This window comes from Canis lupus, chromosome 20 (genome assembly GCF_048164855.1).
Source record: "Canis lupus baileyi chromosome 20, mCanLup2.hap1, whole genome shotgun sequence".
NCBI lineage: Eukaryota > Metazoa > Chordata > Mammalia > Carnivora > Canidae > Canis > Canis lupus.
Genome location: NC_132857.1, coordinates 24,630,928 through 24,648,842, shown reverse-complemented (window position 1 = coordinate 24,648,842; position 17,915 = coordinate 24,630,928). Strand labels below are relative to the sequence as shown.

The 17,915-nt window shown below is 36.2% G+C and overlaps 1 long non-coding RNA gene across 4 annotated transcripts in view; it reads left to right on the top strand.

The window, feature by feature from the left end:
• LOC140611774 (uncharacterized) overlaps positions 1 to 10,997 on the top strand; it is a 192,221-nt gene extending 181,224 nt beyond the window's left edge. For all 4 annotated transcript variants that reach the window (XR_012012978.1, XR_012012975.1, XR_012012977.1 and 1 more), the window contains one exon: positions 9,929 to 10,997. This is a non-coding gene — a long non-coding RNA (uncharacterized lncRNA). The remainder of the gene's footprint in view (positions 1 to 9,928) is intronic.
• The last annotated feature ends 6,918 nt before the right edge of the window (positions 10,998 to 17,915 follow it).

Genomic DNA, 17,915 nt, shown 5'->3' with positions numbered 1-17,915 from the left:
AGAGAATTCCAAGAGGACTCCCCTCTGAGCAGAGCCCAATATGGGACTCAATCTCACCACCCTGAAATTATGACCTGAGCTGAAATCAGAAGACAGACGCTTAACTGAGTGAGCCACCCAGATGCCCCCAAAGGGAGTTTTTCATAAGGATCAAGTAATAACTCCTTGCAACTTGGAAGCACTGGTATATTTGTTTGATCTGAGAGGTTTTGTTCTGCATTGTGACCTAAGCATATTGTTGGATTTTTACCAACTTTAGAAACATTGTCATAGGTCCCTAGAATTTAAATATTGCTTTGTGTTCTTCCTGGAAAGAAAAGATTCTTGAGAAAGGCTTGATAGTTGAAGGATGCATGCTTACTAAGTAGAAGACAAAGAAAAAGAAGAGTAAATGATCAACAGAAGTACTGCTGAAAGATAAATAACAAGGTAGAACTTAGAACATTAAAACTGGGAAAAATTAAGTAGAAAGCCTTAGTGATAAACACCCTAATATAAGAATGGGAAAAAATAAAACAAGACATAATCAGAGAGAGAGAGAGAGACAAATCATAAAAGACTCTTAATCATAGGAAACAAATGGAGGGTCCCTAGAGGAGGGGGGGGGAGGGTAACTGGGTGATGGACATGAAGTAGGGCATGTGATGTAATGAGAACTGGGTGTTATATAAGACTGATGAATCACTGATCTCTACATCTGAAACCAATAATACATTATATGTTAATTAGTTGAATTTAAATAAAATTTTAAAAATACACCTTCTGGAATAAATAAAATGAAAAAGGAAAAGAATGGGAATATAAATAAAATTTATATCCACAGCTCAAACCCAGTAACTCAGTTGAGAAATAAGGAGTACTAGAATAAATGGAATTCACCTAAATCTTAACAGAATAATATAGGCCTCAGAGAGACACTGTGGAGCAGGTAGGTATAAAAGCATAATTGATTCTCCTCATGAGACTCTCTTCTGAGCATTCTCAACTGCCATATTTGTGAATGAGAAGAGCTTCCTAAATGTGTGGACTTGGCCCCGCTCTCCAGTATGTGTATTGGCATGGTTTATGAGATTACATAAACTTATGAGAATATACAATATGAAAATGCATCACTATTTCCATGCTACCCATCCTAAGAGATCTTGGTATGACGTCAACAATGTCTTCAGTCAAATTAGTATCTGTTGAGTGTTAATTATTTACTAAGCATTTCACTAGGCCCTAGGGGTTTGGTGATGAGCCAAAATAGACAGGAGTCTTGCCTTCCTAGACTTCACAAGTGAATGGGAGGAGCCAAGAGTAAAATTATCACTGAAATCTATCATTTAAAATCATAGTGTGCGTGATAAAGGAAGAGTACAAGGAACAAAGGAAAGGGTTCTGATCAAAGTTTCAGGTCTGGGACCTCATTGAGAATGCATGAGTTGAAAAAAAATTTTTAAAAAAGAAGAATATAAGTTTAACTAGGTGAATGTTTGCAAGAATGTTCCAAGACAGAGGTATCAGCATGCTCAAAATCCCTGGGTGACGGGCACTGAGGGGGGCACTTGACGGGATGAGCACTGGGTGTTATTCTGTATGTTGGTAAATTGAACACCAATAAAAATAAATTTATTATAAAAAAGTATAAAATAGGAAGTATAAAAAAATAAGGCCTTTGATAAAGCAGATATTTTGAGAATGTGAAAGTAGACCAGCATGCTTGTATTCAGAGAGCTTGCATTAAGAGCAGCATGGTGAAAGATCGTGTGTCCTTTTGTCAGCAAAGAAGCAGTAACTGGTAAAAACTGATGGGATTGAACACAAGGGGCCTCCAGCTAAGGAAGACCAAAGGGTCTCTATGAGTAGGCTCTCCCTGGAGGGTCCTAGAAGAGTAGATCTAGGAAGACAAAAGCTGTCCTCTTTTCTAACTTATGGACATACCCATTTAGCAGAGAGCCACTGCAGATATGTAGTTCTCACAAGCTGCCCATACAGAAAATCCATTCTAACTTTATTCCAGGGAGAACCTTCTGGCACAAACAGACTAGAATAATAAAATAAGGCCTTTGATTCTTCAAACACAATATTTTGGGGTGAATATGATAAAATAAATCTGGATTTGGCAGGGTCTGAGCATGGCTATTTTACTCTGAGATTAGAGTACCGTGAGCATTTCCCTCCTTCCCCAACTGGTATGCATGCCATCAGCAGTTGCAAGAGACTGGACTGAATGAAGGACAAACCAGACCCTAAACCAAACACAAAAAGAGATGCATCAGTGAGATTTGAGGAGGAAAAAAGTGCCATATGGAACAAAACAAAAATAAAAAATGAACACAATGGGAATCATCAGAGGAGAGAGAAGACCCAAGGCCGGGGGATTTCCCCTTTAGATAACAGAAAGGGTTTTCCCAGGACTCACAACCACTGCTTCTCAAGGTGTGGTCCTTGAACCAGCAGCAACTGCATCCCTGGGGAACTTGTCAGTTCCATGAAGTCTCAGACCCTATCCCAATCTTATTAAATCAGAAACCCTGGGGGTTGTACCCAGCAATCTGATGCATGCAATAGCTTGAGAACCACTGTTCTAGATATAAAGTCTTACTACCCTTGAAGACCAATAATAGGTTGAAACTGTAACACATTACCATCTGCTGTGGATTCTGTGTTGGGTGGAATAATAATGCAAATCTAAAATAAAAGTCATTTATTTCTGGATTCCATTTGCCTGGCTAACCAGTTGTCAGGAAAAACATTAACTTATACATCATGCCTCTTTTTCATGACAAGTTCTGAGTTTCAAAATGTATCTGCTTATTTGGCATATGTAGCACATATTTTATGTTAGATTTATAAGCATCACATGAGAGGCAAAATAATAATATGTAATAGGTGAATTACTGTTCCTCTGAAAATATTTTTGTTTGGTAATTCCATTTGGCACAGAAAGGATTCTACTTGAATTTAAAAGGCAATCAGATAACTATGAGGAAGGTTAAATAATTGAATGAAATTATTAGAAAATTCTAAAGTGTACTCCTATTATTAATATTTCAGAATTTACTTGCACAAAGTCTGTCTGCCTATATCATTCTGATAAGTAATGGATCATGAACACACATGTGCAGATTCCTGGAGCTAAATCTCCTACTTCAAAGAAGACTCGGTGACCTTTTCTAAATGGTTTAGTGGCTCTATACCAGGATAGCAGGAGATCAGAACTTAAATCCAACAGGATATTATTGATATTAGAGTGAAGAAAAAAATAGAAAGGTTCATTCAGAAATCTGGGACTTGATCTACTCTCTTCCTTGGGTAAAATATAACTTTGATGAAATTTTTTTTAACTTTGATGAAATTTATATCTATTAATCACTAAGAAGCAAGACTTGCTACCAATTAGTCAGACAAATCTCATGCAAATCTCACTGAACGACAGTACCAATCCAAATCCTTCAAGTGTGGTTTCAGGATTTCCAAGTCACATGACCTGGGTTTCCATATCACAGTTTCCTACTTATATCACCTTAAGAAATTACTTAACGTCTCAGTCTTTTTCCTCTCTTATCTTCAAAATGGGTAAAGCATCACTACCTACCATGTAAGACTTTTGTGAATATGAAGTGACATAATACATGTGAAGTGTCCACCACTGAGTTCATTAAATGCTTTTATTATCATTGCAGTAATAACAAATTTAATATTTTATTTTGGAAATGAAACTCATGCAATTACATAGTGCTAAAATTAGTCCTTGGCAACCCAACGGTAAGGGACTTATCTAAGCAGTACTACCTAAATACCTTTGACATGTGATTCATAGCTCATTTTCAAGTTTAACACATCGATTTGGTACAAGGACTATCATGGATTTGCATGGTAATATTATATGAGATGGATTTAGGCAAGCCATTGGGGATAATCCAAGCAAGTTACCAGCAGCTGATAGATGATTTCTGCACATGAAGCTGTGTTTGCTCTGGTCTTCCTGCCTGCTGGTAGCAGAAAAATATCATATTAACTTTATCCTTCTGGTGTCCACCTGGCCCTCCACTCCTAGAGCTTGAGTTCCAGTGATGACACCCTTTGATCTTTCCACTTTTAATGTCCATCTGCTGCGTGACTTTCCCTTCCAGCCTGAAGCACAGATCTATGAGAAAGAACAACTCCTTGTTTAACATGAAAAACTGATTATTTCTACTAAATAATGTTTAAAAATAGACATGGTCTAATACTTTCAATAGATCTGGAGAAGATTCACTAAAACTTCAAAAATCTATTTGTTCTCTTGCCGATGCTTGACCCATCAAGAAAAATGAAGCAGTATACTCCTCCATTTGTCACTGCCTATGCTTTTAAAATAAAAATAAATTTAGAATGCCACAATTAATCCCCAGGTCTCAATATTTTTTTAAACAGGGGAAAAAGAGATGACTTGTGGATTTGGAATAAGAGCGGTTATGTAAAAATAGAGTTAGAAGGAAAACTGAAAATATGTGAATGACCAGATAAAAGAGTAATGAGAAAAAGTGTTTCTGATGGCTCTCCTTCTCAATTCAGCCAAAGGGGAAAAGCAGTTTGTGGTGGTAAATATTGCAGGCAGGATAGCAGCGTGTGTAGCTACGCACATCGGGCATGCAGGGGTCCAAGTGGAATTTGCCATCACTCCAAGAAACCATCAGATGTTGTCTTTTTAAATGGAGAATGGTGTGAGGACTAGTGGAATTTGGTGTTAGATGTCAAGCGTACAACATGTTCATTTAACTCAGGGTTGCAGTCAGAGTCACTGCTTGACATCTTTTTGAGTTAATTTTACTCAATAAAAATGTTTCATGAAGATGAGACAAAAACCAATTTCTTGCTCTCCCTTCAGAATCCTTGCAGGGAACAATTGGGGGGAAAAAAGGCTGTTTCTAGTATACACTGCTGAAAAACTTATTTAACTTTAGTTACAGAGAGAGCAATGCTTTTTTGATTTGAAAGCAATAAAAAGAGTATCAGAAAGAGTATTGATCACAGATTTATTTTTACTTTTTATTTTTTTCTTAGTTATTTTTAAAGCAGACGCCCAAGAACCAATTTATTTTTGACACAAACACAGGCCATTCTTGGCAACAGTTAGTGTCTTCTGGCTTTTTTAATCCCATTTTGGGTAACTGCTGTCCCCCCTCCTCTCAAATTTCATGGCACCTACCTTTAATTCCGTTCTCAGAGACTTCTACTGTTAGATATACTTAGTTTTATAACCTTGAATCCCTGCAGGGAGAAAATATAGTAACAAAAACAACTACAATAATGAACATTTGTTGTCATTGTAGGAAGCTCGGTAACTGTGTGTTAGCAACTTGAAAATATCTCTTTAATTTTTCCTCCTTCATACATTAAATCAGAGTCCTGCTTATTGGATGCTTGTGGGGTCACTTGCTCTTGGTTTTCAAGAAAATCAGGAATGAACAAAAAAATCTCTGATAGCTGAGAATTTGATTAAGATTATTGACAGCTCTCCGTGTGGCATGAGTAGGACTGTGCATACTTGCATCTGAACTCCCAGAAGCTATGTGCCATATATGCCAAGTTCCCTTGCCTTTCTGAGACTTTTTTTTTCACTAGGCTGAAGGGACATCTCCATGAGTCTTCTTGTGTGGTCTTGTGGTTTGATAGTGACATGGACACTGTGCTTTCTCTCTGAAGACTGTCAGCCCTTTTAACATTGAACTACATGTCTGTGGTTCTGCTAAGGATTACATTGGTCACCTTTTCCCCCCTAAAAACAGAAATTGATTCTTAACCACAGTGGTGTGTATGTGTGTATGTGTGTGTGCCTGTATATGTGTGCTTAAGGGATATTTAGAAATGTGTAAACTCTGGAAAAAGTTTTCTATCCTGTCAATACCATTTATCTTCATTTCTATTCTAATTATTTTTTCTTTAAAAAATAACCTTATTGGGCATTTCCTCTAACTTAAGAAAGTGATTTGTGTCCATTATTAAAAATCTGACATTTACACGCACACAGAAAACCTCAATTACTGCAATTAAATTTTAATGTTAATTACTAATTACTAATGCTAAATTTTACATTACTCAGATATTTTATTTAAGGAGGTATGTATATGTATTTATATATTCTTATATGTCACTAATACTGCCCTTCAAAATTATTTCATGTGTAAATTCATCATGTTATACTGATATATTAATGCAATATTTTATCAAAGTTATACATGCACATGGTTTTAAAAAGCTATTTCCAATGCTTGTAAAAAAAGAAAAAAAAACATGAATTTATGCTATTCTTGATTTTCTAGTAAATATCATTTACTGACTTCCTACAGTGGAAAGATAGATACAATCAGCTACACACACACACACACACCCCTATCTACTCTATCCAAACTTTAAATACAATTACATTATAATTTTTGGTGGCTCTCTTAAGACTATGTAAATATTTTCACTGTTTGGGATGCCAAACAGGGTTGGCATCTGTGATTGAGCATCTGCCTTTGTCTCAGAGAGTGATTCCAAGGGTGCCAGAAATGTGTCTCACATCAGGCTCCCTGCATAGAGTCTGCTTCTCCCTCTGCCTCTGTCTCTGCCTCTATCTGTGTTTCTTGTGAATTAATAAATAAAATATTTAAAACATATTTTCACCATTGTATAATGCAGAATATTATGTTAACATTTCCTATCTTGTTCAATTTCTTGTTGTTATATCCATTGTAGATAAGGGTAATAATAATCACTTCCTTTCTCACTTACTTAGTTTCTATGTTTTTATCACTAATTTATCACCAAAAATGTTATAATTATAATCTTCTTTTTACTGAGGGAAGTGAATGTTAATCTCGATAAAATTGAGGTTCAAGTAAAACTTTTATGAGGTCTGTGGCTGAGTTCCTGGGCCTCGCAGTAGTACATCAAGGTACTGGCAGTATCCTCTAGTATTTGGGTTATCCATTCATCTTTAGTCTTTGTCCGTGGAGATCTGCTACACTATCATTCCTCATTCCTCTCTGCATGACCTCTTCAGGTCCAATGAATCATTTACTCTGCCACTTTTATTCTGAGGCACTGAGAGTCATTCTTCTGCTTTGATCCACACTGGGACCCTCAAAAAGTTGTGAAAGGCTGTCCATTCTTTTATTTTTCTGGACATGTTTTGCATCTAGAACCTATCTAGGGTCACTTATTGAAGTGATCACATGGTTGTTCTTCTTTATCCTATTAAGGTGGTGAAATTCAATGATTAATATTTATTTTTATGATTAATATTTAAATTCAAAGCCAATCTTGAATTCCTAGGATAAGCCCTACTTGGAAATATTGTATTTTTGATTTACTAATTTGATTTACTAATTTTTTGCTAAGAATGTTTGCATCTGTATTCATGAAGTACATTGGTCTGTAATTCTATTATTTGGAATATATTTATCTGATTTGGCCTGTACTTCTATTATTTGTAATATATTTATCTGATTTGGCATCTTAAGGTTTAAGTATAAGTCAGTTGAAAAATATACTCTCTTCTATTTCTTGAAGAGCACATTCAAGATTGGTAGGGTTCCTTTCACGTACATTTGATTGAATTCACCAGTGAAATCATTTAGACTTGAAATTTTGGGGGGAGAAAAACCTAAATAACAAATTTAATATTTTTTTGCAATATATGAGACTCTTCCTATTTTCTATTTCTTCCGTATTGATTTTGTTCATTTGCATCTTTCATACGATTTTTCCATTTTGGGTATGTTGCAAAATTCATTACTCTAAAGTTGTTCATAATATTCCCTTACCTTTTTTAATGATTAAAAAGATCCCTTACTTATTCTGGATATTAGTAATATTTTTATTTTGAAATTTAACAGTTACATTATTTTTCAAAGAACGAACTTTGATTTATTGATTTTCTCTGTCTATTTTTTTTGTTTAATTGATAGCTGCCTTCAATGTTATTTTCTTTTTTGCACTTATTTTTGGGTTTAAATTGCCAGAGTTTTATTTGTCTTTTACTTCTTAAGATAGAAATACATACAATTATTTTACACTGTCATTCTTTCAACATAACCATTTGAAATTACAACTTTTTAAAAATATTGCTTTAGGGGATCCCTGGGTGGTGCAGCAGTTTGGCACCTGCCTTTGGCTCAGGGCGTGATCCTGGAGACCCGGGATCGAATCCCACGTCGGGCTCCCGGTGCATGGAGCCTGCTTCTCTCTCTGTCTGTGTCTCTGCCTCTCTCTCTCTCTCTGTGACTATCGTAAATAAATAAATAAAATTAAAAAAAAATATTGCTTTAGCTGTATCTCATATATTTTGTTAAATGCTTTCATTATCATTTAGCAATCATTAGTTCAAAATATGTTCTAATTACTCGTAAGATTTCTTTGTTGCATGGGTTCTTCAGAAATGTGTTGTTTAAACATATTTGGAGATTTTATAGATAATTTATTGTTTTTAGTTTCTAATTAATTACATTGTAGGTGGAAGTCATATTCTTCCATTCTTTGAAATGTACTGAGACATGTTTATAAGCTATAATATGGTCTGTCTTGGTGAATGCTCCTTGTTTATTTGGGAATGCTACAATAAGTACCTATCTATAGTCTATGAATATCAATTAGGTAAAATTCATTGATAGCAATTTTCAAATCTATTTCTATGCCATTATCTTTGCTGTATTCTATGGTTTAGAAGCAAATCACACACATATTCAAAGAAAAGAGTTCACACAGGGTGTGAGACCAAGGGGACAAGAATCATAGGACTACTTTAGGAGTCTGTTTACCACAATCTAAATTTAAATATTTTTCTTGTAAATATTACATGTTTGGTTTTGTGTTTTTATTAAGCCTAGAAATCTCTACCTTTTAGCCCATTTATATTTAATGTAATTTCTTTCTTTCTTTCTTTCTTTCTTTCTTTCTTTCTTTCTTTCTTTCTTTCTTTCTTTCTTTTTCTTCCATTCCTAGAATCATTTAGGTGAATCAAGGAACTTTTTTTTGTATTTAGTTTTATGTGTCATGTTGACTTTTATTTTTTTTAAATTTTATTTATTTATTCATGAGATACACAGAGACAGGTAAAGACACAGACAGAGGGAGAAGCAGGCTCCATGCAGGGAACCTGACGTGGGACTTGATCCTGGGTCTCTAGGATCACGCCCCGGGCCAAAGGCAGTGCTAAACCACTGAGCCATCTTGGCTGCCCACAATATATATTTTTAACTTATAACAGATTACCTTCAAATAATATAGTATTTAGAGTTCAAATAATATATTCTGTATTATATATAGTCATATATAATGTACCATATATTATATACTGTATTATATACTTCAAATTATATACTACTTTTATATTATCACACAACCATTGTAAGAATTTTATAAGTTTATTACATTTCCTTTCCTATACTTTTTTCCTGTCCTATATTTTAATTCTATGTACCCAAAATCATTCACAAATGCAGTTCCTTCATCACAACCACAGATTTCAAATGGCATTTTTGAAATGCTGCTTTGCATTCTGTGAGAATTAGTGTACCTTGAAAGATTTTTTTTTCAGATTTCTTGCCTAGCCCTCTTCTTTCTGCAGGCTGCTATATTTCCCTTGTGAAATATATTGTGTACCTCATGGAGCAATGTTTTATTTCCCTGCTCTATTTCCAATCATTGAAAAACAAATTCTATTTGTTTGACCTTATTCTTTATGCCTACAATAGCCTCCATACCTACAACAAACCTATCACTGGAAATTCAACATACTTAGTTTTAATGAGCGAATATAGACAGATGGTTCTTGGGCAGTTATTTAGATGTCATACGAATTATTTCTTATTTAATGTACAATCATATTCCAAATGTTATCAGTAGTGTACATGCCCCCAAATGGGCATATACATATAATGACATTGGTTCTCTTTTGTTCTTGAATCTGTTTCAGATTCCAGAAAATAGAAATGTGAAAAGGACTCTATCGTCTCCATTTTGCAAAAGAATTGTGTAGAATAGAAGTAGAAACCGGCCGGCTGTTTTAATATTGATTATCTACACCCAGCTGTAATTTTTGCATCTCCTCTTGAGCCTGACCTAGTTGTCCCCAGGTATCGCTCTGCTGGTGAAAGAGGACACGTCTCTTAGATCAGGGCTGTTACATAGTGAAATAATCACCAACAGATGGTGATAATCTGTTAACAGTCTAATGGAGATCCCTGAAGATATGCTGGGAAATGAAGTTTTCACTAAGGACACTTGCTACTAAAGTACAAAGTGAATAAACGGAAGATCTGGTACAGCTGGAAGGGAAGCTGCTTCTGATTAGAGGAGAGGAATACACAGCCAGTTTAAGTTCCAGTGGCAAAAATCACTCTACATCAATTTCTGTATCTACGCTTGACTTTTAGCCTTGTTGACTATTCGATCATTTACCCCACTGTTTCCTGAGCATTGGATGTAGTTAGTGACAGCTGTTGGGTCAAAGACACCTAACACATGTGGACACATAGGCCTTAGCCTATCTAAGAGAATTCATGTTCTGTACTTTTGGAGCAAGGGTCAGGACTGCTCAGATTTATTTCTTTGCTCATTCTTTTTTGTAATATTTTATTTATTTATTCATGACAGACATAGAGAGAGAGAGGCAGAGACACAGGCAGAGGGAAAAGCAGGCTCCATGCAGGGAGACTGACATGGGACTTGATCCCGGATCTCCAGGATCACACCCTGGGCGGAAGACGGGTCTAACCCTCTGGGCTACCGCGACTGCCTTTCTTTGCTCATTCTTATGGTAAGATATATAACGTGGGTGTTATTAAGGTATGGGAGATGTTTAAAGAGGCTTTTTATTTGTGTGATTGAACTTAGCTACTATCTGTTACAAACATTAGTAAATGTCACTTAATTAAAAACATCATGAACTAAAAATGGTGTATATAAACTTGCTACTCAAAGTATAGTCTGTAGACCCACATTGTCAGCACTCTCCAAGAATTCATTAAAAATGCAGAATTTCAGCCCGACCTCTGACTAACTAGATTGAAATCTGCATATTTTCAAGATTTGCAGTCATGGTTGCCTGGGTGGCTCAGTGAGTGAGGGTCTGCCTTTGGCTCAAGGTGTGATCCTGCAGTCCTGGGATGGAGTCCCACATCGTGCTCCCTGCATGGAGCCTACTTCACCCTCTGCCTCTGTCTCTGCCTCTCTCTCTCTGCGTCTCTCATGAATAAACGAATAAAAAAAAAGTTCTGTGGTCACACCTATTCACATTAAATTTTGAGAAGCCTAGGTGGGGCAAGATGGCGGAAGAGTAGGGTCCCCAAGTCACCTGTTCCCACCAAATTACATAGATAACCTTCAAATCATCCTGAAAACCTATGAATTCAGCCTGAGATTTAAAGAGAGAACAGCTGGAATGCTACAGTGAGAAGAGTACACGCTTCTATCAAGGTAGGAAGAAGGGGCACTTGATGGGATGAGCACTGGGTGTTATTCTGTATGTTGGCAAATTGAATACCAACAAAAAATAAATTTACTATTTGAAAAAAAGGTAGGAAGATGGGGGAACAAAAAAATAAAGAAACAAAAGGCGTCCAAGGGGTGGGGCCCCCACGAGGAGCCCGACTAAGGCTGGGATGGGTGCCCCCAGGACCAGAAGGCCCCAGGAAAGCCCCGTCCTGGAGGAGCAGGAGCTTCACCAATCTTCCTGGACTGAAAGGAGCTCGCAGGGAGTTGGAGAAGGATCCCAGGAGGGGCAGGGATACCCTCAGGCTCTCAGGGACACTAACAGAGCACCTGAGCCCCCGGGAGAGCACCCACACCCCTGGCTGAGCTCCCTAAACGGCTGCAGCGTGTGCCTGGCTGGACCCGGGAGCAGCTCAGAGGGGCTCGGTCAGAGGCTGCCAGCGGAGGGGGCTGCGGGCCAGGAGCGCAATTCCCACAGCACAGGCCTGGGAGCCTATGGTGCCGAGGACATGGCGCAGGATCCGGCACTCCCCCCCCCCCCCGGAATAGGCAAAGGCTGGGAGGGCCTAGGACAGCGAGGATGCTCCTGCCGCCGGGTGGTGCCAAGCTGGGCAGATCAGCATCCACGCCCCGAGAGCCTCCAGGACCCTGGAGACTGAGAGCTCTGGAGTTTCTGCTGGAGCTGACTCCAGGGCTCCAGAGCTGGCTGCCGCCGCTGCTGCTGTTCCTCCTGGGGCCTCATGGGGTAAACAACCCCCACTGAGCCTCACAGTGGCCTCACCAGATAAACAGCTTAAACATCTTTCACTGAGCCCTTGTACGAGGCAGGGGACTGAGCAGCTCCCCCAAGTGCTAACACCTGAAAATCAGCACAGCAGGCCCCTCCCCCAGAAGACCAGGTAGAGAGACAGGGGAAAAACAGATTATTGACCAAGCAGCACTGGAAAGTTCCAGGGGAAGTTGAGGGATTTACAGCATACAGAATCAGAGGATACTCCCCCTTGATTTTTGTTTTTTGATTTCTGTTTGCTTCCTGCCCCCTTTTTATCCTTTTTTTCTTTTCTTCTCTTTTTTCTCTTTTTCTTTTCTTCTTTATCTTCTCTCTTTTTCTCCTTTTCCCAATACAACTTGTATTTGACCACTCTGCACTGAGCAAAATGACTAGAAGAAAAACCTCACCTCAAAAGAAAGAATCAGAAACAGTCCTCTCTCCCACAGAGTTACAAAATTTGGATTACAATTCAATGTCAGAATGCCAATTCAGAAGCACCATTATAAAGCTACAGGTGGTTCTAGAAGAAGCATAAAGGACTCAAGAGACTTCATGACTGCAGAATTTAGATCTAATCCGGCAGAAATTAAAAATAAATTAAATCAGATGCAATCCAAATTAAGGTCCTAATGACAAGGGTTAACAAGGTGGAAGAACGAGTGACTGACATAGAAAACAAGTTGATGACAAAGAGGGAAGCTGAGGAAAAAAGAGACAAACAAAAACAAAAGACAAAAAAATCTATCATGAGGATAGATTAAGGGAAATAAGTGACAGCCTAAGGAAGAAAAATATACATTTGTTTGGGGTTCCCGAGGGCGCCAAAAGGGACCGAGGTCCAGAATATGTATTTGAACAAATCATAGCTGAAAAAAGAGAGAGGCAGAGACAGAGGCAGAGGAAGAAGCAGTCTCCATGCAGGGAACCTGATGTGGGATTCGATCCTGGGTCTCTAGGATCACGCCTGGGCCAAAGGCAGCAGGAAACCACTGAGCAACCTGGCTGCACACAATATATATTTTTAACTTATAACAGATTACCTTCAAATAATATACTATTTAGAGTTCAAATAATATATTCTGTATTATATATAGTCACATATAATGTGCCATATATTATATACTGTATTATATACTTCAAATTATATACTACTTTTATATTATCTCACAACCACTTTAAGAATTTTGTTTATTACATTTCCTTTCCTATACTTTTTGTTTTTCTTGTCCTATATTTTAATTCTATGTACCCAAAATCTTTCACAAATGCAGTTCCTTCATCACAACCACAGATTTCAAATGGCATTTTTGAAATGCTGCTTTGCATTCTGTGAGAATTAGTGTCCCGTGAAAGATTTTTTTCAGATTTCTTGCCTTTCCTTCTTCTTTCTGCACACTCCTATATTTCACTTGTGAAATATCTTGTGCACCTCGTGGAGGAATGTTTTATTTCCCTGCTCTATTTCCAATCATTGAAAAACAAATTCTATTTGTTTGACCTTAAGAGAACATTGGGGGGGGGGGTTCATGACTCCTTTGTATCTGGAACTTCCAGGAATTTCAGTCTCTCAATCTGGTTCTTACACTTCTGTTAGAAGTTCTACTAGTTTCTCCATACTCTCACTTATGATTGACTTCTCTGATTTTATTTTTGCATGTCTAACGATGATTTAAGCTGTTGTCCTCTCTTTTTTTAAAAAAAGAGTTGATTGCTTTCTGGAAATCAGCACAATTAGCTTTCTTTGCATCCCAAACTAGCTGATAATTTAGCAATATGTCTTATTTTGTGGATTATCTCATTTTGCATTTTAGGATGTGAGCAATTGTCTCTTGGGACTTTCTATATCTTAAATGGAAAAAAAAAAGAAGTCCAAAAACAGACTTTTTGAGTAAAATAAAGCCAGAACTTTTTTTCCTTAATCTACATTCATCCTTATTATAATTTCCCATGGACAAAACCAAGGAAGTAAAAGCAACATGTATTAATGTTTCAAAAGTATTATTCTAGAAAATGCTTTTTTCTAATTTGTAAAGTCTTTTTAGAGAATATAAACTTTACAATTATTTCAATGAAAAAGAAAATTTCTGGACTTGTTATAAAGAAGACAAGTGGTAGCAAGTACAATTTAGATTTCTGAGAGATTGTGTCAAAACACTAAAAATGTGACATTGTTTTTTTTTCAATTAATAAAGTCAATAAAGGTTTTTTCAGCTAATAAAGTCACAAACCAGAGTTCCTGGGGTCAGTCAGTTAAGCGTCTACCTTTGGCTCAGGTCATGATCCCAGGGTCCTGGGAGGGAGCCCATATCAGGCTCCCTGCTCAGTGGAATGTCTGCTTTTCCTGCACCTCCCCCCTGCTTTCTCACTCTCTCTCAAATAAATAAATCTTAAAAAAATAGTCACAAACAGTGCTTAGTAAGAATATGTATATTTCTTATAAAAAGTCTTAATAAAGTATGTGAAATATCTGTTTAATAATTACATTGACTAAGCTGAGAAATACTTCACTGAATAACCAGAGGAAAAATAACTATGTCCCTAAATATATATAATAATTCCTCCCATTTCAAGAAAGGAAACTAATATTTCCTTTTGAGCTATGTTCACATAAGTTGAATGACTGAAAAAAAAAGTTGAATGACTGGATTTTTTTTATACTTTAAGCTATGATGGCTCCCATATGTGATTCTTTGTTACTTGCATGGGTGATAAGCCATGAAGATCACTGCAGTTAAAAATAATATCATATAATATAGCAAATATTATTTGGACTCATTTTGTAATTATTAAAGACCACTGATGATTTAACACATAAAGAAATTGAGCCTGAAAACTGCCTACCTCCCATAAATTCATTTCGCTTTTTAACTCTATTTTACTATTGTCATCATTCAGAACAAAATCAGACTCTAATTTTTATATGTTGAAGAAAACTTGAAGCAAAGTAAAGTTTGGGACAATTACTTTTTAGATTATGTTTGGTATCCATTTATTTTATTTTATTTTATTTTATTTTGGAGAAAAAGAACATCTAATTTCTCATGTGATAAAATTTAAATATATATTTTCCACTCCATTTCTTGTTTTTTAAGATTTTACTTATTTATTTGAAAGAGAGAGAACATGAGAAGGGGAAGGAGCAGAGGAAGAAAACTTCCCACTGAGCATTGAGCTTGACAAGGGACTTGATCCCAGGACCCTGAGATCATGATCTGAGCCAAAGTCAGCCACTTAACCCATGGAGCCATTCAGGCACCCCTCACTACTCCCTTTCTAATGACTTCACATTGAACAACAATTATCTTAAGATTAGAAATTAGAAACAACGTGTTTCAAAGGATGCTTATATTTTTCTACTAATTCAAAGAGAAAAGTAAATGTAAAAATATTCAGGGCAAATCACTATTTTCTTCTGATATCTGGAGGCTCTTTCACACCAAAAAGTGGCACTCAAAAATGCCTCAAGGAAAGAGTATCCACTATTATCATTATAATAGCATTCCAAAAGGAACACGAGATTCGTGTGCCTAAGCAACCTCAGTAAATGAGCTCCATTAATTCATTTCATCCTGTTTATAGAAAAATTTACTTAAGAAATCTTTCACTTCCCTGAAAATGTTTATTCTCGCTTTAATTTTGTCATTTTGCAAGCCTAAGGTAAAGAAACATTTCAAACTATAATGTTAGTTCTACTTCTTAGAAGTCTCATATATGAATTTTTCAGTTATAATCAGATCGAAATATGCTCATATTCTGCTCTACATATAGCCTTATGTATGACTTATGTATAGGTTATGTACATGTGTATGTATATGTATATGTAGAGCTTATGTAGCCTTATGTATAGCTTCCTTTTCCTTGCCCACTCTGAATCATGGGCTGTAAAGACAGCTATGTGGCCACATTCTCTCAAAACTTCAACTTCTCTGATATGCTTACCAACAAACAGTGTAGTGGATGGCTGCTATACCTCTAAAGAATTCACCTAAATGTTTGCCAAACATAGTTTTTCTCTTCACGGATAGTCCATTATCACTTTCAGGAACCACACCAATAGGTAGTAATCTTCTTTTCCCTGATAATTCATTTCATTTTATTTTTTTCTTAAGGATTCATTTATTTTAGAGACAGAATGGGGGAGAGGCAGAGGGAGAGAGAGAGAATCCTAAGCAGACTTCCTGTTAAGCGGGCAGAGCCCAACGCAGGGTGGAGTCTAATGCAGGGCTCCACATGGGGCTCAGTCTCATGAACCCGAGATCACGACCTGAGCTGAAACCAAGAGTCAGTCACTTAATGGATTAAGCCTTCCAGGCACTCCTGATAATCCTTTTCATTTTAATAACTATATTGTCTGATATTAATGTAGCTGCTACAATTTCTTTTAGTTAATATTTACATATATGTATATCTATCTATCATCTATCTATCTTTGTTCAGTCTTTCCCTTTTCAAAACATCTGTTTTTATCTTAAAAGGGTATCTTAGAAATGACATATAGCTATATTTTTTCCCAATATGCAGTTGACCTTTGAACAACACAGGTTTGGCCTGCACATGTCCACCTACAGAATTTTTTATATAAATACAGTATAATACAATAAATGTATTTCCTCTTCCTTATAATTTTTTAAATAGCATTTTCTTTTCTCTAGCTTACTTTATTGTAAGAATATAGTCTATAATACAAGTACCATACAGAATAGAGGTTTATTAACTATGTAATCAGTAAGGCTTCCAGTCAACAGTGCACTATTCATACTTAACAGTTTGAGGGAGTCAAAAGTTAAACCTGGATTTTGACTGCAAGGGGGTTGCTGCTAACCTCTAATGTGTTTAATGGGCAACTGTGTATCTCAATTTACCTGATGAGTTTGGTCCATTTACATTTATTATTTCTATTGACATTTATTATTTCTAATATATTTGGAATTAAATCTAGCCCCTTTTGTGCTTTCTTTGTTCTATTTTCTTGTGCACTTCATCTCTTCTTGCTTTTTCATATTAAATGCTTCAGTGCTGTTTTGTCTGTACTCTTTTAGACTGTACTCAGTCTTGAAATTTTAACAATACACATTTCATTTACTAAAATCAAAAATTAATCAATGTCTCTACTCTTTTTCTAAAGAAATAAGAAGCACTTTAATTCCAGTCACCTTCCTTCAATGTGCATGTTAATTGCTTTTAAACATTTTAATTGTATAGAGATTTAACTGCATCCTTTCTTGGATGTTATTATTTTTGCTGTATATAGCAAATTTTGTTCATATTTACTCTACATTTGATTCTTTAATCACCATTCTTTATAGGACTTCATATTTTCTCTGGGTTTGTTTTCTGTGTTCTTGAAGTAAATAACAAGCATCTCTGCTTTTGTTCATATGAAAAATGTCTATGTTATCCTTGATCTTGAAATGTCATTTAGTTGGCTATAAATTATAAATCTATATTTTTCAATCTCAGCAGAGATCAGATTTTTATTATTTTTTATTACTTCAAATTATTTGTTTATTTACTTTGTCAATTGACTTTTTTTTTGTCAATTGACTTTTTCACTAAGATATAGACCCTGAAAGTTTCTAAATTTCATGTGGTAGTCTAAGTTTCATTCTCTACCATATTTTTTCTCCCCTTCCCAAATATGGGCATTGAAACTAAAACTTGAGGTGTGAAGTATCTGTAGTATATCCTGGCTTCATTC